This window comes from Fukomys damarensis, unplaced genomic scaffold (assembly GCF_012274545.1).
Source record: "Fukomys damarensis isolate Sample0158 unplaced genomic scaffold, DMR_v1.0_HiC HiC_scaffold_28, whole genome shotgun sequence".
Classification (NCBI taxonomy): domain Eukaryota; kingdom Metazoa; phylum Chordata; class Mammalia; order Rodentia; family Bathyergidae; genus Fukomys; species Fukomys damarensis.
Genome location: NW_022900940.1, coordinates 34,047,542 through 34,071,594, shown reverse-complemented (window position 1 = coordinate 34,071,594; position 24,053 = coordinate 34,047,542). Strand labels below are relative to the sequence as shown.

The window sequence follows — 24,053 nt, the reverse complement described above, 5'->3', positions numbered from 1 at the left end:
CTCACCCTGCCCCCTCACCTCGCGGGCCCCACCGCGCGCACCCCTCCTCTTGCCGCTTGCGGCTTCCTCTGGCTCGTTGTTTGGCTTGCCTTTGGGGGGGCAACAATGGGGAGTCTCTGGGGCGTGCCAGCGGAGGAGGAAGTCAGGTGAGAGGCCTCGAAGCACCCCACACACCCTAGCCTGCGTGGGGTGTACACTCTCCACTAGCGACGAGTGAACCAATTTTTTTTTTCTCTTCAGTGTTCAGTCGAGACGATCTTTTCCTAGAGGGCCTAGTTCCCTTCACCCTGGACTATTTTCCCTTCATCCCATCAGCGTCCCTTTCAGCCCCCTACCCAGGAGTTCTGCACCCCAGCTGAGCCGCACGTGGGGGACGGAGAACGAGGGGGCCTCCTTTGCCGACCCCTAATCTGTGCCCGAGCCTATTTGTTTCAGTATTTATCCTCATGACAGCAGCTGTACTTTTCAGCCCACTGGAACGAGACGCCTACGCTGATGTCCAATTTTTCCCCAAAAAAGCTGGGGGCTGAGCGGGCAAGAGATACCGGTTTCATTAACAGCGGACTCGGGAGGTAAGGGCCGAGGGGCCTTAGCAAAGGGGGAAACTCGGAAGACCTCTGAAAGATCGGGACCCCAGGCTAAGGAAAAACTGGAACTGGATCAGTTTTAACCCTCCCTTCTCACCTCTCCTCCCCACTCCCCAGCTGGAGGAAGCTAACAGGTCTTTTGTTTTGTTTCGGGTGTCGCTCTGGGGAAATTTGCATCGGTTAGGACAACAGAAAATTACTACTGTTCACTCAAAGTTGGGATTGCAGGAAGAGAACCATTTTTACTTTTCCTCTTTGTATGTGTTTGGCCAGGAGTGAAGTTGGTAGGTTCAGGGTATGAATTGCCAAAGGTCCGTTTAGGACAATAGAGACTACAGAGCTGCCTGGGTGTATTTTTAGAAACTGCACTTTCTCTAGTTCCTTTCACACAAGGCTTGGTCCCTCATTAAGTCCCATAAATAATTGTATTTAGAGAGAAGGAAATATGAAAGCAGGAGAGTGATTGCTAAGCTTGCCATCCTGCCAGTGCAGACCATGGTTTGCAGGGAGTTCCTGGAAAGTGAGTGTGGGCTGAGAATTCAGTTTTTCCTAAAAGCTCTGTTGGGTCCTCTTCTGTCAGATGTCTATGAATAAAGCACACTGGGAAAAATCCTGATATCCGTGAAGTCTTATTTTATCTTTTACACCGTGGTTGATTCACGTTTCAAGTCCCGGAAACAAACATCAACTGTGCTGTATTTTTGTGTGGCTTTTCTAAATAAAGGAGAAGAGCTTGTGTGTTGATACTGCTTTCTGACAAACTCCCCACCCTTCATCCGTGGATATTGAAGTCACTGAAATTTACTATTTCCTGGTTGATAATTTATACAAACAATTCCAAAAGCACAAAAAAATAAAAAAAATTATCAATTAGTGTTCTTTAAGAGAACTAAACATCCGCCCCCAACACTCAAGGGCAAACCTCAACTCCTGGTTCTGTAAAGCAAAGTAAAAACATATAAATGATGCAGTGGGCAGAACTAAGTGAGTCACAAGTGTTCCTTTCTGATCCACTTTCTACCCCGACGGGAGGATCCCGGGAGCCATCAGGTTCTCCTGCCTTGATTTACTAAAATGCTGAATTGCCTAACCGACACCAGTGCCTCCATCTGAGAAAGACAGGAGGTTTAGTGTGGAAAAAATACATTCTCAGTCTATTGCTTATTATTAATATCTTGTAGTAGGCAGTGATTCTCCAGTTCCGAAAGCCTGAAATGGTGCTTAACAGAAATTTGAAATTCAGAAAAAAAGATTGCTGTCTTTCGCCTTTACACACTTATATACTTATTTCCCCAAATTCTCAACTAAACCTCCCATGATTTAATGGATGATACTCTCCTGGGTTAAACCAAGAAGACATTGTGTCACAAACCTTTTGGATCCCCTCCACCCCACTCATACAAATAGTCTTACACAGCTCCGAGCAATGTATTAACTAATATAGTTTGAAAAATTCCTAGGTAAGCCTTTCTCCCTGGCACATAGTAGGGATTCATTAACTGCTTACTGAATGAAGATGTTGGTGAAATATTGTAGGTGGCCACAAATTCAATAGCAAAAGGCTAAGGTCTTTTTTTTTTTTTTTTTTTTTAGGAGATAAAGGCACCTTGGATGAAAATTATTAGGTTAATTATTATGGTCTGAATGTTGATGTCTCCACAGAATTCAGTATGATAGTATTAAGAGGTGGAGCCCTTATAAAAGAGGCCACAGCTAGCTATATTATCCCATCCATGCTAAAAAGACACAATAATGGTGCCATCTGTGAAGCAGAGAATAGCCTTCACAAGACCTCAAATCTAAAGGGATCTTGGACTTTCCAGCCTGTAGAAATGTGACCAATAAGTTTCTGATTCTTATAAATTACCCAATCGAAGATATTTTGGTATAGCTGTGAGAATGGACTAAGTCATACATTGGTGCTACTAGATTTTAAATGTAAGTGACTAAAAGACAACTAAATCTGAAATACATTGGTCAATAGTGGCTAGTATCAAAAGCTAGTGATTAGTTTTCCTAAGAGAACGCAATAAAATATTGCCTACTAAATAATATACGAGCCGGGGATTTAGCTCTGTGGTTCGGTGGCCTGCCTTGCAAGCGCAAGGACCCGAGTTCAATCCCCGGTACCAAAAAAAAAAAAAAAAAAAAACCAAACAAACAAATAATGTACAAGCCACCACCTGCCTCGCAAGCCCAAGGACCCAAGTTCAAGCCCTGGTACCAAAAAATAAATAAGGAAGATGCAAGGGGTGGGACAAAACAGTATTGACCTTTAGGGGAGCTTATTTGGTAGGGAAATGACCCTGAAATGAAAAAGTAGCTCAGTGTGTCAATATAGGGTTTGAATTGAGAAAACAGATTGTTTTTCTTTTTAGAGCAGGAATAGAGGTCCTGAAGCTCTAAGTTGGAAGATATATTAATGAGTGCCTACTGATTAAATGCAAGATATACACATATGTAAGAATATACAAGGTTAGCTTACGATGGCACAGAGTCAGGTGTGGGAAAGTGCAGAAGGGCTGCTGTATACTGTGGCTCCTAGGTAATCTACTTGAAGGCTGGAGTTCACTGTAGTGCCCGTGAGTCCTTTTCAAGAGGCGTCTGTGCTGAAGGGTCTGCACTGGCAGCCAGGAGAGGGTGAAGGCCAAGACTGGAGCTCCTCCAAGGAAACAGAAGTGAGCCTTCCTTCTTCTTTTTTCCCTTTTATTCCATTCAGGCTACCATCCTATTGGTTGGTGTCACTCACACTCAGGGTGGGTTTTCCTTCTTCAGTAAATCCCATCAGTTCACTCTCACAGAAGGCGTTTTTAAAAGTTATTTTGTGCCAGTCAAACCTTTAGGGCCAGTCAATATAGGCATCTTGGTGAAGGAACACTCACTACTTACTTCCACTATAGCAGACATTTTATTTACAGAGTCTTTACCACATAATAGAGTCCAGTGTGTATTATGTGAATGAGTGAATTATTTCCAAAGTAGTTCATTACAACTTTGTGTACTTTATTACATTTTTTCTTAATATTGCACAGAATCAGTCTTCCTGAAATTCCTAATAATTAGTTCTGACATTTGCAACAAAACAGAATAAATATGCTGTATTAATAAGGATAGACTTTGTTATGCTGGAGTGGCAAATAATTCCAATTTTTAGTGGCCAATTACAGCAAGGCTGTTTTCTTGGTCATGCTATGAGTCCGCTGCATGTCAGTAGGTCAGATCTGTATCTTCTCATTCCAGGTCTCAGCCTAGTGGAACAGTCACCATCTTGGATCTTTCATGAGCAGTTGCAAAAACCAAGGTCAGCCTGGAAGGTTTCTTGCTGGCATTTGCCTGCTATGGCTAAGCAGTGACGTACATCATTTGAGCTCACAACTAATAAAGGACTAGTTGCATGGAACCTCTACTCATCATACGTTAGTGCAGCTTACCTTGTGCGAAGTATAGGGTTACAGGTACTAACCCTTGTCCTCTGATACCTTACTGGAGAAGCTGTTCTATTCTGCCACTCTGTGGCCCAAGTCTTCCATTTTCCAGAGTAAACACTGCCAGAATACCCTGCCACCACCTACAGGAAGACATGATGTGACTTCTTTAGCCCTCTACCATTTTTGACTACCGCACTACAACTCCCACATCCCACAAAAGTTTGGCACCTAGTTAATCTTAAATCACTCATATTTACTAATATTATATACGTTTTATTTTTTTGAGACTTGTTTTCAAGGATAAAAGAGGACACAATGAACAGGAACTTTTAACTGCTGTCTGAAGACGTTACGATCCTTATCAAAATTTGAAAGTTAATCTTCAGTAGCTATTTCCCTTACTGTAAACATCAAAAGCTTCATATAGACTTGTAATGCAGAATTTCCCATGCAGGTATTTGTTCATTCATTCATGCTATTTGTGTGTATTTAGTAAACATTCACTTCATGTCTAGTAGATACCTGGCACTCTGTAAGAGATTGGACATATGGAGGTTGTTCCGAATTCTCTATAAGAAACAAATCTGGGGGGCGCACAGACAAAAAGTTATTACAATGCTAGCAGAGACACAGTGTTATGGGAACACTTAAGAAGAAGCAGATAGCTGGCTGGGTTTACAAAAGTTCCGTAGAGGAATTGACACTTGAATTAAGTCTTCAGAGTGAGTGAGATTTCTCTAGGCAGAAAGGAAAAGGGGCCAGCATGGACAGAAGCTCTGAGAATGAGAAAGTGTATTGTGGAGGGGCCTGTAAGGAATTCAGAGAGAGTGGATCCAAGGGTCTCTAAAAAGGCTCAGACAAAACAAAACTCCAAATTGGAAAGGACCTTGGAGATGCGCCGTATAATTCAGCCATTATTCCATACAGTAGAAATTGTGAACTCTTACATCTACCTTGGCCCAAGCATGGATGGCAGTGAGCAAAGTGGTCCAAGACCGTAAACAGTGCTAGGGTCTGTGGCATTGTGAGGAATGTGTTTGTTTTCTGTCTGAATGGAAAGGTGCTGATAGGGCCAAATGTCAGATCTTCCAGTTTCTAAATAAAAGATGAAAATTGGGCTTATATGAAAAAATGAAGTTATATTTTGATAGTTTGCCCACATTTTAAGCATGCTAGTAGTCTCTAAGCTTGTTTGGACCTGGGCATGATTTGTGTAGCTTATGTGTTTATGTTTGCAATGAAGGCCAAACTACTAATACTATCAGTAGTATGTTTTAACTCAAGTCTGTGTCATAGGCATGTCCTTAGACTATATTGGTGTTATTGTTCATTGTTTTTAAACATTGAGTCTGTCAGTGGCTTATTCTTTTTTGGTTGTTTTATTTCTTTGTTTGTTTTTTGAGACAGGGTCTCACTATGTTAGTTGCTTATTCATTTTAGTTCATCTCTTGCTTTGAAGCTATATTTGCCTGTCACGTACAAGTCAGAAAGTTGCAATAATGCCCCCACACTTCTCTAAATGTTAAAATGTTGGGAACATTAGGTATTTTTTCATAAGGCAACCTGAACTATTTCTTGTAGGTTTAGTCCTGTGAACACATCTATATTTTTAAAGCTGTTCAATTCACTGGGCAGTCAGATCTTTACATTCTAACAAATTGGTTCTACAGACCATACTTTTGTGTTTTTTTGGTATCAGAGATCAAACTTGGGGCCTTGCGCTTGAGAAGCAAGAGATATACCCACTGAGCTAAATCCCCAGCCTTCAAGACCATAATATTTTATTCAACTTTCTTCACTAAAATTTTTTAACTTTCTTGACTTGTATTTTGTAATTTATGTACAATAAAAATCATCCGTTTTATATGTTCCATGAGTTTTTAATACAAAGGGGCAGCATAAGGAAGTTATATTTGAAGTGAACTTTGAAATAAATATATGTAGCCAAAACAGCCTTAGGTGTCCAGTTGCCTGGATTCAGATCCTAGCTCAGCTGGTTACTACCTCTATGACCAAGATAAGTCTCCTTATTTCTTTGTGTCTCAAGTTTCTTCATTCACATGGCTGGGGCAATAATAGTACCCATCTCCACAAGTTAGTAGATATACAGTGCACATGGAGTTGGTACTCAGTAAAGACTAACAGTTACTTCTTTTGTTATTAACGCTGTTTGTCATTATTCTAATAGAAAAGAATTGTAGGCTATAAACAAGAATAAAAAAATTAACGTGATACAAGTTAGGTAGAAGTAAGTGCTTCCTGGATGAGTTGAGGGTATGCTGGTGTACACAAGCCAAATAGTACTGATGGCTTTTGTTTTATTTATTTATTTTGGGGGTTACCAGGGATCGAACTCGGGACCTTGCACTGGTGAGGCAAGATGGTGCCATGAGCTAAATCCCTGCCCCAGGATTTTTTTTTTTTTTTTTTTTAGATAGGGTCTCACTATGTAGTTGAGACTGTCCTGGAACTCACTATGTAGCCCAGGCTAGTCTCGAACTCACAGAGATCCTTCTGCCTCAGCCTCCTGAGTGCTGGAATTACAGGCGTGCGCCACCACGCCCGGCCAGGAACGTTTATTTTTTACTTTAAGATTTTATAAGAAATTATTTTTCTATTAAAACTCTTGCATATGTAATGAAATTTAGTGCAACATTGTACATGCATTTTTAACAAAAACAAATGTCTTTAAAGACCTTTTGGCTGCTTGAAATGGGAGGTGGGTGGGTATTGCATTGACTTCCTTCTGCTTTCCCATTTTAAACTAAAAATGTATTGCAGTAAGGAAGAAAACTAATAGAGAATGTATTTAGAGACACCAAGTCACCATAAAGAAAGCTAAACCAAATAGTCTTCATAGCTGGCTCGTGATGTCCACTGGGGCCGAGATTTTTATTCTTTCCACTGACCATGCTCACACACTTAGAATAAACAGGTGATGTTAAGTGATCTTACTCCTTTAAGTTTCCGTTTGCTGAGCCATAAAATGAACAGGTTGGATCAGATCTCAAATTTTAGTGCATGTAGTATTTAAACAGACTGCTTGTTGAAAATGCAGATTCCTTGCTCCCTAGTCAGAAATTCAGATTTAGTAGAACCAGATGGGATCCACCAATCCAAATGGATTTGGAAGGCAGTTGTAAGGGGGCAGAAAGCCAACTCAAAAAAGAAAGTTTTATTTACTATTTTATTTTTTGTTCCTTCTTTCTTTCCTCTCCCCACATACGTTGGAAAATACTGTGTAAAGACCAGTGAAGACATACTTGGACCTATCTGCTGAAAGAGTGTCACTAATCATTCCTTGGTTCTGTTTTCTTCTGTGCTGACTTCTGCTTTAACTTTATTCCTACTCTGGGTTCTTTGAAAACTTCATTCTTAAGAGCTTCATTCCTAGTCTGGCTTTTCCCTGTTCCTCTTCTTCTGATGTGATAACACCAACATACAAGTGTTTCTTTGTCTTTCCAGCTAAAGAAATGCACCTGATTGTGCTTGTATCAGATTGTCTTCTACACATACCTGCACCCATCACCGTGGTCAGCAGCTGTGATTCTACACCTCAGCAGCTTTGGGTCAAATGCCCACCCTTGAATTTAGGAGTACAGCCCCCTACCCAAAACATGGAGGCTGGGTATAAGGGAGGGGCAGTTTTTTAGGGAAAAATGGGGTAATTTTTTTTCATAAATTGTCAAATGGATGCTTGTTAACCAAGACTGTAAATCTCCATTTTTGAGAAATACTTAAGTGAGAATGGCCTAAAATGCAGTTACAAAAGTCTAACAAGTATATCGACATACTAAGATCTTCAGTTGTCAGGTCTAGGATGTTCCTGAGGCGGTCACAGTCCCTGAGCCAGTTGTTTCACCATTATGTTTAGGGGCAGATATTAAGCATTTTGTATGTATCACAAAGGTGATTTATATGCAGGTGATCTGAGATTTGTTGCCAGTCTGTGGATTTTGAGAATCCTTCTCACTTGGAGGTCATCTCAAATATACCGTAATATTATTGCTCTAGAATCTTCATGAAATAACCTACAGCTGAAAAGACAACAGAAGCTCCAGTTACAGTACAGTGAGACAAACAAACAAACTTGATCATTGATTTGGTTTTATTTAATAATCTTGGATAAATATGGTCTGTTACATCTAATGGATGCAGCCCCAGCCTGGACCTCAGCACACCTGGTTCCTTTCAATGACAGGAGCATAAATGGAGACCTGTTATGCAGACGGTGGAAAGGGGTAAGCAGGCCACAATGTAGAACCAAAGACTAATTAGCTATCAGGGATGTTTTAGGTGCATTAAAAGTGAGTTTATGGAAAAAGTGAATTCTAATGAGTGAATTCTTAACCCATTTTTGTGTTAAGTAAAGCTATCCCTGTCTTCACCTTGTTAATAAGATAAATCTCTCTCTTCACTTTAGTGTAAGTCATTGGTTTAACTTCAAATGGCTTCTGCACACCTCCCTCCTCACCCTACTTTCACCTTCACCACAGCAACCCAATGTGCAAAAGAAGTGTGCTGTCATCAGATGATGTGGAATAAGTAGATATTCTGGGGGGGGGCCTTGATTCTCTATCTTACACCCTACACAAAAATTCGTTAGCCATGGATTATAAAGTCAAACATAGAAGCTAAAATCATACAGCTTTTAGAGGAAAATGCAGTGTAACTTGGAGATACTGTCTTAGATAAGTCATAGAAACTAAGATAAAAGAAATGAGCAAATTACCTGTTAAAATTAAAAAGTAGGGCCAGGGATTCGGCTCAGTGGTTCTGCTGCCTGCCTTGCAAGCACAAGGGCCCAAGTTCAATTCCTGGTACCAAACAAAATTAAAAAATAAAACTAAATAAAATTAAAAAGTTATCTAAAGGCAAGCAGAGTGAGAAGTGAAGCCTGGAAATCTCTGATTAAATTGTTTTTACTACCAGAAAGATTTCTTTAAAGTTAATCTGATGGTTAAGCATTGGAAACTGAGCTTTAGCACCTTAGGGCTTTTCATGCAATCCAGTATCAAGGATGCAACAAGGCTTCGGGAACAGAAGTATCACATTACTGTGGGGACTCACCAGTCCTTTCCATATCTCATCTTTGTCTTTATTCTTCATGATGGTCCAGGCCCCTCTTGGTTCACGTAGTGAATCATGGTTTCCAGCTGTTCTTGAGCCTGGATGTACCATTCCAGCCAGAGAAAGGACCATTTTTCTCTTTCACAATTCTCAGGGAAGAATCTAGTTGACCTCTTAGGTCCAGTGTCTACTCCTAGTTGAACAAACTGTGACAAGAGGCAGGGCATATTTAAAGAAACGTCGTAGTTCCTTTCATGCATGGGGAAGTAGGACGAAGAGAGGTTACATGCCACTCTATATTTCCATTAGGACACAGAGTTGATGAAAATTTTGTACTTGGTAACAGTTTCTAATGGATGCTGTTGCTGCTGTTGATAGACTACCTCTTTGTTGACCTAATGTCAGCGTCTCTTTTTGCGTATTTGCATATTGACTGATACTTATTAAGAGCCATGAACATAAATGGCTCATCTTACAAGCTGGTACATTTATTTGTAAATTATTAGCCAAGATCTATACAAATGCAGACTTGCTTTGTTTTAGTCTGTATATACAATAAAATTAATTTAAATAACTTTAATCAACTTCAAAAACCAGCAAATTCCAAGACAATTAGGTTAACTTTAAAAACTCATATTTATTGAGTTAACAGATGGTAAATTAAAAAACAATGAAGCTAATTTTTAAAATCATTCATTGAATTAAAAACAGACTTACTTGACAAAACTCTTTTTAATCTGGCTTTTCATCCCCAATAAGCATATTTTAAGATTCCAATTTGGAGAACTTCTGAAAGATGCCAAATGAAGTACAGTTTACGAACACTTTTCCACTGAATTATTTTTTTAAAAAAGCTTTAGAACCATCTGAAAATAATTTTTATATATTGATACCAAAAATATATGAAATAAGCATAATGCAGTTTTTTAGAAGCAATGAAGATTCTGTTTGCTGTCTAACATGCTCCTGTGGACTTCTGTGCTGCTGACCCTGATGTGCTTTGGAAACTTCCTGTGTTAGCAGAAGAAAAGTTGCTGCTGGCCAGCCTGCATTTCTGCATTTTAATCATCAAATAGAAAAGCTTCACTCTGATGCCTTCTTTAGAGCTGTGCACCAATAGCTTGAAAGATGTTAGCCCCACAAAACTCTTCTTTGATCTTTTTTGTTTTCTCCTTGGCTCTCTAGTTCTGAGCTGCAAGATTATCAAGTGTACAGGAAGTACACTGAGAGCATGGAGAGCTCGTCCTCTTGGGCTCACACTGGGTGATCTAGTAGCTTTTGGACTTGAAGCAAATGGTATTTCCCAATCCATGAAGTGGCCTGAAAACTGTAGTCGCTTCCTTAAGAGAATTGATCCACTTTATAGGTGGAATTAGAGATAACACTATAGGTACATTAAGATAAATCATTCACATTGTTCTTGCTATTAATAGTTTTAATGTGATGGCATGTTTAGAACCAGAACTATTTGTGTTGAAATAAAATTGCCCCCAGATCGACAGACAGACAGACAGACAATGTTGGAATAGATTTGTTGAAATGGCTGCTTGCTCAATTAGTATTATCGTTTTTACTGTGGACAGATGGAAACTATAGTATAATTGATTTTATGGTCCTAGAAATTCCTTGTCTAAGAATTGCTCTTGCTTTATATTTTATTACATTATTTAATCAGTAATGTTTAAGACTAATTTACTGGTTTTGATAGATAAATTTATTACTTGTAATTTGAATTAAAAGCATTTAGAGATATAAAACACATTTATCTTTGAGACTACTATAGTGAAAAAAAATCTTATTATTGTGCATTTGAAGCTCGTTAATCTCTAACCCCTTTCCCTCTTAAAAATTTGTTTTTATAGTAACTTCTGATAATTTGACCTTTCTTAGGAATTTGATGATAACAACATAGCAGGAGAGACTTTTATTATTTTTAATTAAACAAGAACAGGTAAAAATAATAGATCTTGACTGGGTAGGAAAATGTAGCTGGTAAATTTTCTGTTTTGCAGAAATAAAAAGAGATACAGAGGGGGAAAATGTATGTGAGGAATACCTAAGAAAATAAACAAAAAGGATAAAAGATAAAGTGAATAGGCAAATTATAGGTATTCCAGCTTAGAATGTAAAGTCCTGAAAGGCAATACAAATCTTATTATTGTACTCCTTCTCCTAACTGAAGGCTTCACTCATAGTATATACTATTAGTAGTAAATGAATGTATCTTGAATTTACGAGTAAAATAATATGCTGCCCTAAAAATACAGCAGATGAATCTGAAGAAAAAGTTAGAATTAGAACAGAAGGAAACTGTCCATATGTAAAAACTGCATCAAAATTGTAAGATTTCTGTAGATTAAAATTAAGAAAGAAATACCTGTCCTAAACTAGTAAGTTTTTTAATTTTTAGGAAAAAGAAAATGTTCACATGTATATGTGAAGAAAAACATACATGCTTTTGTCATTTGCCCTCACATTTCCTATGAAGAGCAAGACTTCAGGTTAAATTTCCACATAATTTTAAGAGAAACCAGTTCTATCCCTCATGTTGTATACTTATTGGTTGATTTGTAAAGGCAATAGTATAAAACTTTAAATATTCCAAGCATCAGAAAGCATAACAACCAAGAGTCATTTCTGCACAAATTGCAGAAAGACATTGTCCAGACATTGTTACCGGGGTGTGTGTGTGTGTGTGTGTGTGTGTGTGTGTGTGTGTTAAAAACCCAAAAATGGGAAATTTTAACAAACTAGTGCTAAGAATTGAAGGTGAAGGTTAATAAATGAGTAATTATCCAAAATCAATGTGAATAAAGAATTGATGCTGGTGGCTGAGTAGTTTTTTTTTTTTAAACTAAGAAAGCAGTATAATAAATATATAATAATAAAGTCAATATAATAAAAAAGATAAAATTTTAGTAATCTATAATCACAATGTGGAAAGAGGAGAGGAAGCAAACAAAAGCTTTAGTTGTTGCTTTAGATAAAACATATTTTAGAGTAGTTAATAATTTCATGGAAACACTCATTGAACTGGAAGTAGGATATCTGTTTTCTTCATTAGAAGATAAAAAATAAAATAAAAGTCCATGAGAAGCACAAGATAAAAGAAGACCCTGAAGAACTATTGAAAAAAACTATAAAATAAGTCTAATCAAGCTTAAAAATTATGACAAGTATAAATGGATTAAATTTTCCTATTCAAATGTGAAGGTCTTTAGACTAAATTAAAATTAAAGTCTAATGACTTAGTGTTGCTTAAAAGAGTCAGAATGACACAGAAGCGTTTTTTAATAGCAGAGATTCTTTTTCAGCCTAACATCACATCCAAATCAGATATGACAATATAAATATTAAGTAAAGCAGAATTTTTGTTGGGATATAGTAAACAAAAGGGATGATTGTATAATCCTTAATTGTGTTAAGACCAATGAAAGAACAATGGCACAAAATGATCACTTGACCCATAACTTTAAACAAATAATAATTTATTCTATTTATTTAATGTAAATAGAACTTACCACATAAAGAGTATGTATTCAAGCCAATATAGAAGTTTACAAAATTAGAAATACTAATAGTTTTTCTTTTCCTTTCCTTTTGTTCTCTTCCTCTCCCTCCCTCCCTTCCTTCCTTCTTCTTTCTTGTACTGGGGAGACAAACCAGACCATTTACCCTCAGCTACATACCCAGCTGCCTTTTAATTTTTTATTTTCATTTTTTGGAAACAAGGTATTAAAGTCATTAAATTGCCCAGGCTGGGTTCAAATTTGCTATCCTTCTGCTTCAGCCTTCTGGGTGCTGGGATTACAGGCATTTACCACTTGTAATACATGAAATATTTAATAGTCAATGAAAAAAATGAAGTAATTAATTCAATAGATTTAAAAAGCATTAAATAAAATGTAATTCCTCTTCCTGATAAAATGGTACAAATAGGAAAAACAAAATATTTCCTCACCATGATAATAAATATTTTATACTAATTATCAACATTAAAATTGATGTAAAATTTTTACAAATGTTCATGTTTAAAATTGGTGAAATTGCTATAACAGCTTTGTCCCAATAATGTAACTTAATAGTATTTAAAGAGTCATGATCAATGTAATGAAATAGACCAAAAAGGAAGACCTATAAAGAGGAGAAAACAGATACAACCTATGATTATGTAGTGGAAAAATACTTTCATAGTTTGAAATCCCAAAGGAATCAATGAAGATATGAATACATGTAATGAGTTAGTACAATATTAGAAGACATGAACGTTGACATACATCAACAGTATTCCTGAAAACAGTTACTTTCAACTCAAACATGGCCTTTAAAAAGAGATTGGTTTAACAGAGCAAGAAGATACTGAATAGAAAACTTTGTAACTGGTCTTAGTCAGAAATATGTGAACCATATAAACAAAAGTTTGAGAACTATAATAATATTAATCAGAACACTGGTTTATAGTTTAACACAATATTTTTTGTAGTTAACCCTTTCAAAAATATGTAATGAAACTCCAACAATATTCTCTCTTTTTAAAATATATATTTGAGGTAATGTTGAAGAGACCATTATTTTATCATAAATCTTAAGAGGCAAGAATAGCAAAACTCAATCTGAGAAGAATGATAGAGACTTTCATATTTTAAAGTTTATTATAAAGATTATTAAAACCATGTGAGGGGCCGGGGATTTAGCTCAGCGGTTCGGTGGCCTGCCTCGCAAGCGCAAGGACCCGAGTTCAATCCCCGGTAACAAAAAACATGTGATACTGGCAATCAAATACATCAATGAGGCAAAGTATGTGGTCAAAATAAATTTTATATATGAATGGAATGTTTGACAATGACAATCACAAAACAATCAGAAAATTTTTGCAATATACTGATTGCTGGGTTTGGTGGTACATGCCTGAAATCCCAACACTTGAGAGGCTGGGGCAGGATAACCTTGAGTTCAAGACCAGCCTATACTGGGTTAGCAAGACCCTGTCTTAAAACACACAACAGTAAGAAAAAAAAATGTTCTGATTAATTTGCAAAAAAAATTTTATGTTTGTCCACACAAAATAAATTTCTAAAACTCAAACTGTAGAAAGTTGAAGGGCCTATTTTATAAGCTTGGAATGTTGCAACAAATTGCAAAGTGAACAATAAAACACATTTGATTGTATTTAAAGAACAATAATACAATCAAACAGTTGCCTAGGTGCAGTTATTTGAACATAATAACAGAAAGGGTTAATAGAATTGTTACATATACTTATTAAATTCAATAGCCAGTGTATGAGATAAGAATAGAATTGCATCAGGACTGGGAATTTGGCTCAGTGGTTCTGCTGCCTGCTTCGCAAGCTCAAGGGTCCGAGTTCAATTTCTAGTACCAAAAAAAAAAAAAAAAAAAAAAAAATTATTGACCAGTACATGGGATAAGAATAGAATCACATTTCACAAAAGATGAAACATATCTGCAAATGTAGCAGAAAATATCCACCCTTAATTACAATCAAATAAATATATGCTAAACAAAATAACATTTAGGTTTAATCAATTACTTAAAAATTAATGTCAAGGACTTAAACTCCTAGTTATTACATTTAGATTAACTCACTCTCCAAGAATAAGTGGATATGCTGAATAAAATCTAGCAAACACTTCTTTAAAGGCATTGAAGAGAGGTGAAAAAGCAGGGAATCCTAGAGATCTTACCTACGTTGCTAACTGTAAGACGCTAAAGTAAAATGTCACTCGACGAAGGTAGGATCTTCCAGAGACTCAATTTATCTCTACAATTTTCCATACAGTCTTTAGTTTTCAGTACATGCTGAGAACAGGCTAAAATATCCAAAAGGAGACCTAGAAGAGATCCAGGTATAGGAGTAGCAGACTTTAACATATCTGTGATTATAAATTAAGAATGTTGAATAATAAATGTTTAATTATTAATGGTAACTATTAAACACATGGAAATCAAACGATAAAGTTAAAGGACATGTCAGTGAGCCAAAAGACAAAGCAACAAAGCAGAAGAAGGTTTAGTGCATTGAAAAATAGCTTCTAAAAAGGAAAAATGGTTGCTGCTTGTATAACTTGATATATAAATCTATGTAACATTTTTTGGAAATACTTTAGCAACATCAATCAACTGTTTGAACAAAAAATGCTTTATGTCTTTTGACCTGGTGCTCTTATCTCTGAGAATACATCATATTATTTATGATGGTGGTGACTCCCTGCAGTGTTTTCAGTGCCTTATTTCATTTAACCCTCACAACTCTAGGTGGTAATTAGTATTACTGCACTTATTTTCCAGATTAAAAAAACTAAAACATTGAGAGGTCAAATCGCTTGCTCAAGATGATTTAGCTTGTGAGTAAAGGAACAAGGATTTGAACTGGGCTCTCTGGCTCCCTTCGTGTTGACCTGCTCCAGGCTTTGGAAACAGTCTAAAATAGCTAGCAGCTCTACCCTTGTAAGTAAACACAGTATACCCAGTCCATGTAATATTTTGCAGGTATTTAAAATGAACATTCTAGAGCCAGGGATTTAGCTCAGCAGCACAGCGCCTGCTTTGCAAGTGTGAGGTTCTGAGTTCAATCCCAGGTATCCAAAAAATAAAAATGAAAAAAAAAAAAAAAAACCCACAACATTCTAAACACTTATGATGTAAAGAGAAAAAAAATCAAAATCATAGAGCTACAAATTGAGAAATATGTATAAAATGTGGAAGTATCTCAGACTAATTATATGAGGTTAGGAGAACTATATTTTCTTTTCTCATTTTCTCAACATTTTAGTAATATGCATTTCTTATTTTAGAAAAACATTATACCTTAAAAAGGAGTAGAGTACCCTGAGCAACAGCAGGCAGGAGCCAGACTGTCTGTGCTGTCACCTACTAGGTATGTGACCTTGGGCAAGTAATTGTTTGTTTCTAAGTAAATACTGTAAAATGAGGATTATGATGGTAACTACCCAATAAAGGTGATTGTGAGAACTAAATCTGTGTTAAAATGTTACTTAGAACATCCTCTGGCACTCAGAAAATATGCAAGCAAAAGTTATTTTGTTGTTATCACTGCTTTTCAAGCACTCATTGTTTTGGATCTCCTTGGTAACCAGGCAAAGTGACCCCCACCCCCACCTGGCGCTCAGACGTGCTCATTAGCAACAGCTTTGTTTCTATATATGTATTTTTAATTTGTCTTTACTATGAATTCCCCAGTTCAGAGGTTTCTAGGAACCAATCCACCATTGGTTGAAGTGTTGCTTTTGAACTTTTTCTAAGAAATAGTTACAGAAATCATATTTGTGACGTATTTTTTATGTTCAAGAAACCCAGGCTAAGCCGGGTGTGGTGGCACACGCCTGTAATCCCAGCACTCCAGAGGCTGAGGCAGGAGGATCACTATGAGTTCAAGGCCAGCCTGGGCTACACAGTGAGTGAGTTCAAGGCTGGCCTGAACTACAAAGAAAGGCCCTGTCTGAAAAGAAAAAGAAAAAATCCAAAAGAAGCCCAGGCTCCCTGCTCATTTCTCATGCCTGAGCACACACATGTGAGTGACTGAACCTGCCCATCAAAGCCAGTGATTAGCATCATCCGTAGTAAATTAGAGGAAATACCTACTTCGACTGGACCCATCTGTAGACTTTTCACCATCTCCCTGATATGACAGGCTGACAATAGAAAGCTATTTAAGAAGTAGGACATTTGCTATGAATTCACTTTTCCTTGACTGACCCTCCCAGGGGGGCTGAAAAAGGTGCTTTAAAACTTTTTTTTTTAAATCCTCACCTGACAGATCAAATACATTTGGAAAAATTGTAAAAATGGGCCAGGATTTAGCTCAGTGGTGCTGTCACCTCACAAGTGCAAGATCCTGAGTTTGATATCCCGTACCAAAAAAAAAAAAAAAATCCAAAATGTAGTTAGCTTAGGAGTACTAGCTTAGGATTCCCTCTGGTGTCCTAACCCTGTGTTCTGTATCATAGATCTTGTTCACTCCAGAGGCCCTGTAAATCTGAAAAAAAGAAAAAAATTATAGGTATTTTAAAATGTTTTAAAGCCAGTATTTATGATGAGCTGTCTTAAAGGCTAATGAAATGACAACACCTTGTAATAATTCCTGTCAACTAAACTAATAGGTGTTACCCAGATGGAGCATTGCAACCCCTGTAAGAGGAAGGGATACACATTGTTATTTCAAGGTTTTGTGAGAATGGTCACCCTCCGCTATGTGTTTGTTTTTCAGGATGTCACGGGTCTCTGTCCTGTTGAGTTGAGCTGCAGAACTCTCCTGTGAATTCTCCTAGGTGAGTCCACCACTTCACTATGCTGCCTGTTCCTTATCTGCCACTGTCGAATCTATCTGCTGGCAGTTTGGTTAAAGTCCTTAATAGTTCTCAGTTCTATCATAAGGTAACTGTTTAATACATTGCTGTAATGACTGAGGGTTCCATTTTTTCCTTCAATTTTTATTCCTGTGAAGATTGTCCGTGAAGCACTGCGGGGAGGGCGTACCTGTAGCCGTCCACAATGTCCCCCAGCCTTTCACACTGTTTTCTAACAGGCACTTTCTGCCATGACACAATTCCACTTGTTAAGACAGATTCATCATCTCAGTCTCAGGCCAGCATTTCAGAACCAGTGATAACTGGTCACATGAAGAACCAAAAAAGTGTATGGAAATATTGAAATTCCTTTCCCTTCTTGAAAGAATGGAGTAAAGGATTTGACATGCAATGGGGAATCAGTGATAGGCAGTAGTACCAAGGTGAGAAACGTTAGTAAAAGGTGATCTCAAGATTATTATAAGTATATTCACATAGGAATATGAATTAATTTCTTATACGGACAGGTAATGGATACGTTCTTATTGTCAGAATATAATTAGATGTGACTTCATGTTGCCATATGATGTTAAATGGAATTGGACTTTCCTTTTCCAACATGCCTTCAGTGTCTCTGGGCTAAGTTGCTAAATAGTTTTGGGCTTTAGAACCTCCACTCGGAAATCTGAACTGTAGTATTTATCTAGTAGGTTATAAGGGGAAAATTTAATAATATAAAGCACTTGGCACACAGTAAGCACTTAATTAATGCTAGTCTTCCCCACCTCCATTTTTTTAAAGAGAGAAAAGGGGTAATGCAAACTCTGCTTTTATCTTTAAATATATCCTTCATTAAATATTTTATGAATAAAACTAATGACTTGAAAATTTTAGCACTTCCTCTTTGATTTCTCAGCACTTTTTTTGGTTTCTATTATAAACTCAGAATGGTGCAGTGGGAAACAAAACGGAGAGGCAGGTATTGGTTCAGTTCTCAAGGAAGCTGGAATCTAGAAAGGGAGGTTATAAAGCAGCCAACAGAAAGACAAAATAAAGTAGTGTAAGCAGGAAAAATTATTTTAACCAGGATTACCAGGGGAGTTTCATGGGGGAAGCAATATTTAGTCTTTAGAGAAAATATATAATTTGGACAGCAAAGAGAAAATACACTGAGCCAAGACTGAAGTTGGGTGACTGGGTGGGAAAACATCGGCTGGTTTGACGCTACTCTGGATGAGCTGCTTCTCCCTGGCCGTAAGTCTCTTCACTTGTGAGAGGTGTAAAGTAATCCCCGCCCTGTCAGCCCTCCAGGACTCCGCGTGTGGAAGCGCTCTGTAGAGGAGAAAGATATCGTTTCCATTCCTTCCTTTTATCGTAGACCTCATGATGGCATTTGATAGAGCCAGTCCTTTGGGGCTTTAAAAAGTGTTGATGAAATAATGAGCCACTCACTGAATCCACGAGTGAGTGAGTAAATGAATGAAGCAAAGGCATGGGGTAGGAAGGCGTGCCGCAGAAACAGGAAACAGCTCTTGGACACACGAACTAGAGCTGGGCGTTGAGACTGAAATGGGGCTGATTGGTCACCATGGTCTATGAATCAGCAAAATCAGTGTCACGTAGAAACTGGTCAGAAATGCAAAATCCTTCTCCTGTTCTCTACTCAGATCTGCTAAGTCTGAATCTCAGGGTGGGGCCAGCAACCTATGCTTTTTTTTTTTTTTTTTTTTTTTTCCCAGACCAGAGCTTGAACCTGGGCCCTTAACATTGAGCTACTTTTTATTTTGATGTAGAGACTCAAAAACTGAGGCACTAAGTCGCCTAGGCTGGGGAATGGAGAATAGCCAAGGTAGAGAAAAAGAAGGAAGGATGACACAAATTAGTCAGGAGTGGGCTTCCTGAACTGTTAATAGGAGCGGCTGTGCAGAACGTAAGGAAAGCCAGAAGCCCAGCAAATGTGTGGTGAGCATAGTTAGAGAACTGCTCTTCTGTTACTACTACCGTGATTCTGTTCTCACCAGCCCTAGTCTGATGTGCGCTGGGAAATGGTTTATGCTTGGAAATGTGGAGCCACAAGCAGTAGGGGTAAATTTGTAGAGGAAAAAAAAAAATAATACTGCCTGAAAGTGTTCCGTAGTACCATCTTATCTTGCCTTGCTTACTTGCGTATCATTCAAATGTACAAAGTGTAGTTTTCTTTCTTTTTCTTTATCTAGTCTTACCTTCTCCCTGGGCTCCAGTTTTTCAGTCTAGCGTGGATAATTTACATGTAGTGCTATTTCATTCTCCTCCATCTTGAACAAAAACCTTAAAGTAAACTTTAAGCATTTGATAAATTTAATCTAGTGGCTCTTAAATTTGAACATGCATCAGAGTCACTTGGAAGACTTGTTAAAACACAAATTGCTGGGCCTACTCCCCTTCTTAGGGTTCCTGATTTAGTACATGTGGAGTAGAGCCATAGAATTTACATTTCTAATGAGTTCTCAGATAATAGTGCTTTTATTGGTCCACAAACCACACTTTGAGAACTTCTGATTCAGACTAAGCAGAGTGTAATTTCCATCCAAAGGTGATGATTTTAAAATGTCTTTAGATGAATGGCTTCCAACTGATTGATCTTTCCCGTCTATTATCAACCAAATATAGTCATCACATGACCAGTGTTTAGTTTCTGCCACAAGCAACTCACCTTGCCAGTTCAGTACACCTAAACTGGTCTATAGCCTGTTCAGCAGGAGTCCACTGCTCAAACACTAGGATGTCATGGCAATATTAATCTGAAATAAAATGTCTCAACATCATTTATCTCGCCTAGACCAGTAGCATTTTGGGAACTGGCACTGACCCTTGGACTACTTTGAGTAATATTGTTTTGGATGCCTTTCTCAGATCCCCTCCCTCCCTGTTGCTGTTCTCAATGCCCATGTAGCATCCCGTTGTGTGATGGGGGTCTGGGATCCTGTGGCATCTGGGAATCCTGCACAACCCTCTGAAATCATCTTCTCCCTGGAATTGGGACCCCTGAAATGTAATCAAATTCCGCCTGATCTGTGCCGGCCCTTACCGTTCATTCCTGCCACAGTCCTGAACATTTCCTCTTGCGTCAGAGAGGTCCCAGGACCTGTGCTCCCCTGGAGCTCTGGCCGTCACCCTCACTCTTCGTGGGGAAATGAGGAACCCCTGGAGCCCCACTTCGCACACAAAGCCGTGATGGTTCAGGAGCACTTTCTAGGTGCTGGATGATACCTCAGGACCAGGCAGAATGGTTCAGGGCCAAAGGAGAAATTTTCTGGAAGCTGCTGAATGCAGAGCTATTCCTTAGCCGACTTCATTTTTCAGGAATTTTTCCAGCCAGTTGTCAAACATAGCCATTATTAAAAATTAAATTAGACAAATTTAAATTTTAAAAAAATTTTATATTTAAAAGAGAGCTAATTAACATTCAAAAATCATCACTTCCCATTTATTGTTCTACATTTTACTACTGTGTGTCTGGAAATACTACATAGTGGTATACCACCATGCGTCTCTTCCCTACTCTACTTTCAGTGAGGTCACTTTGGCAGCTTGATTTCAGCCAGGGTGGGAGTATTTGCATCAGAGGATTTGGCAAACATTACACATCAGGGCTCCACCCTCCTTACCTACACCCACCCCAAGGGAATTGTTAAACATTTACTGTCACACTACTGCCTAGGGCCTGCATCTGGGAAAATGAGCCATAGCCGAGGCCTCCATTCCCCCATACCAGCATTGACGAACGATTTAGTGCTTTCAACAATGCCATAGGTTTCCCACCACCACTCCCCTGTACCTGCCTAGATGTCATAAAGTGGCAGGGAGGAGGGAGTTCGGATGTGTGGAGCAGATAGGGGAAACTGAAACCATAGTATCTGCTCTATGAAAAAAATTAGGATCTGCCTCCATCTACTTTGTGATAGAATAGAGGGAAAGCCAGAAATGGTAGAAACAGTTTTTGTTTTTGATGACGCACACATGTAATACCACCTACTGAGAAGGCTGAGGTACGGGGATTGCAAATTTAAGGCTAGCCTGGGCATCTTAGTGGGTCCTATATAAAAAGAAAGGCCCTTTCTTATAATCTTGGCTTTCAAGTCTTTCACAAATCTTTTTGAAGACTAAAATATTCTATTTAGGCTGAACCTTAACTCTTTCTTTCCTTTTTTCTTTACAGCCTCGCTGTAACAGCCCTAATCCCCTTGAGTGAGGGTGTATGTCTCCAGAAAATACAGGTGGCCATATACACCAGAAGTAGATGAAAGTAAACTAAAAGCCTCCTCTCTCTTTCATGTCTGAAAATGGGTCAGTGTTCACATAGCCGCATGTCCTTCTGCATGGGGGGTAATAGCCAGGAAGAAAATACTTGAACACGGAAGACTGAAGTTGCTACAAGACAGTGCTGCCTAAACTTTGATTTGCATTTGCACCCCTGGAGGATCTTATGTCAAGGCAGATTCAGATTCAGAAAGTTTGGGACAGGTCCCAATATTTTGATTTTTCTAACAAGATGATGCCAGGCTGCTGTTCTGCGAATGGCAGGTGTTTAGAGCCCTTCCTAAGGCACCTCCTCTCCCCTCTGTGCAGTCAGCAAAAGGAAAGCACTTCCTGGCCAGAGACCTAAAAAAGAAAGAAAGAAAGAGAAAAGAAATAAACAGTGTGTACAGTATGTACTCGGATGAGACTAGAAACAAAATGAACATGTTAACAAAGAAGAAACACATTAATCAAAACCTGATTAATTCACATTGATTATTCACATTGAGATGGAACGGAGTGAAAGGTGGGCTACCCAGGCATTCAGGGTCTAGGTGCAGCTGCTTTCAAAGTTTAGTTTTAAATTGTAACAAGAATCACTATATCTAGTTATATCCTTCCCTAGAGAGGAAAATTCAAGTTTCTATAAAGGAGGAACTATGCTCTCAGAATTCCTGAGTTGTAGAGTGTTAATTTATATGAATCTGTACCTTACTCCAAAAGTTTCTAATGGTTATGGTTTCTGGGAAATAATACATCATTTTTTCAGTGGATATTCTTGATCTATAAAACAAAAAACTTCCAAAAATTGCAACTAGAAAAGCATTTTACAGCATGCATTTTTAGAGAAATTGTCTTAGCATCTAAGCTGCGCATTGTTTTTGTAGAAACCCTAGTCTTGCTCCCTGGCAAGCTCTGTAGACAGATAGGCAACACTGGCAATCCTATATGTGATTTATTAATATGTGATGGTCTTGACCAAGTAGACCTGATTTTGCTAACTACTTATTAGTTTTTTGTGGGGAGGGGTTTGAGACAAGGTCTCACCATGTTGTTGAGACTGACCTGGAACTCACTATGGAGCCCAGGCTAGTCTCGAACTCACAATGATCCTCCTGCCTCAGCCTCCCAAGTGTTGGGATTACAGTCGTGCACCACCACGCCTGGCTCTTATTAGTTTTTTTAACCTTGTATTTCTTTGCTTAAGAAGCAGCATTGCTTGTTTTACCAAATATATATTGTGCAACTTGCAGAAAATATTAAAAATATGACAGATAACAAGATGAGATTGTATGTGCAGATCCCTGCATCCTGGTGGGCACTGTCTTATTAGTAATAGTTTTTCATTGTGCTGCTGCCACTGTCAGACAGACTGCTTATGAAATCTTTGGCTTTCTTGACGACTCTTTGGGGGCCACCAAAATATTTCTTTTTTCCTAGATGCCAACTTCATCTCCTTTTAAGAATATAGTATTAGTTTAAAGAGTTACTCAATTTAAAGCACACTTGTAGATTCAGTCACTCATAATTGATATTAGGCAAGCAGAAAAAAATAGGTTGATTTTTATCCTCTATATCTTCGATTGTGAAAGTGGCTACTTTTTAATTTTTTTTATTTTTGGTACTGGGGATCAAACTCAGATCCTTGTGTTTACAAGGTAGGTGACAGAACCACTGAGCTAAATCCCTGGTCCAACTTTTTAAAAACTATAGCCTGATACGTATTGTTTGAAAACTTGTTTGAAAGTTGTCTTAACTGCATTGTTCTTCTGTTTTTTATCTGTAGAAATGAGAAAATATACATATCAGCTACTTGTTTCTTTTAAGAACTCAACTTCGTATTTTTCTTGAAATAAATATTAATTAATAATTACACAGTTTTAAATTGTCATATTAATGTTTTACATGAAGTAAGCCCAGTATGTATTCACAGCATAGCAGTAAAGACTTATGTCTCAAATAATAAGTAATTCGTGAAACCAACTTTGAAATTTAAGCACTGCTAATATGTCTACATATTTGTATTTCTATTTTTCTTGGACTTGGTCTGTTTAAAATAATAGTTATGGCCTATTGTTTTATTTGTTGTTCTGTCATTTAAAATGTAAATTATGCTGTCTTGAATTGTTTGTGTAAAGCTGAGTATATAGGTAAGTACAAATACAAATAAATAACCAGTGATCACATTTTTACTGGGAAAAGTCATTATTCCTATTTTAAATCTACCAACAATCTCTCAGTCATAACTTTTTGCATGTGACAATGTTGCCTCGTCTTGATTCTTTTTTAAAGAAAAATTGGGAAATCTCAAATAAAGTAAAATATTGTTTAAGTCAGATACACTATTAATACAAAGAAAACAG

At 37.8% G+C, this 24,053-nt stretch overlaps 1 protein-coding gene and 1 long non-coding RNA gene across 3 annotated transcripts in view; one reads left to right on the top strand and one right to left on the bottom strand.

The window, feature by feature from the left end:
- The window catches only part of Satb1 (SATB homeobox 1), a 94,926-nt gene extending 94,889 nt beyond the window's left edge, over window positions 1–37 (bottom strand). The window contains exon 1 of the mRNA XM_010612808.2: window positions 19–37. The gene's annotated coding sequence lies outside the window, so the exon portion shown is untranslated. The remainder of the gene's footprint in view (window positions 1–18) is intronic.
- A 13-nt stretch (window positions 38–50) lies between these two features.
- On the top strand, window positions 51–22,753 carry LOC104854312. 2 transcript variants are annotated; one of them, XR_778050.2, is made up of 6 exons: window positions 51–572; window positions 3,828–3,888; window positions 15,395–15,553; window positions 15,901–15,983; window positions 17,334–17,394; window positions 21,611–22,753. It is a non-coding gene; the product is annotated as an uncharacterized LOC104854312 (long non-coding RNA). The 2 variants fall into 2 exon arrangements; XR_004514633.1 differs by lacking the exon at window positions 15,395–15,553.
- The last annotated feature ends 1,300 nt before the right edge of the window (window positions 22,754–24,053 follow it).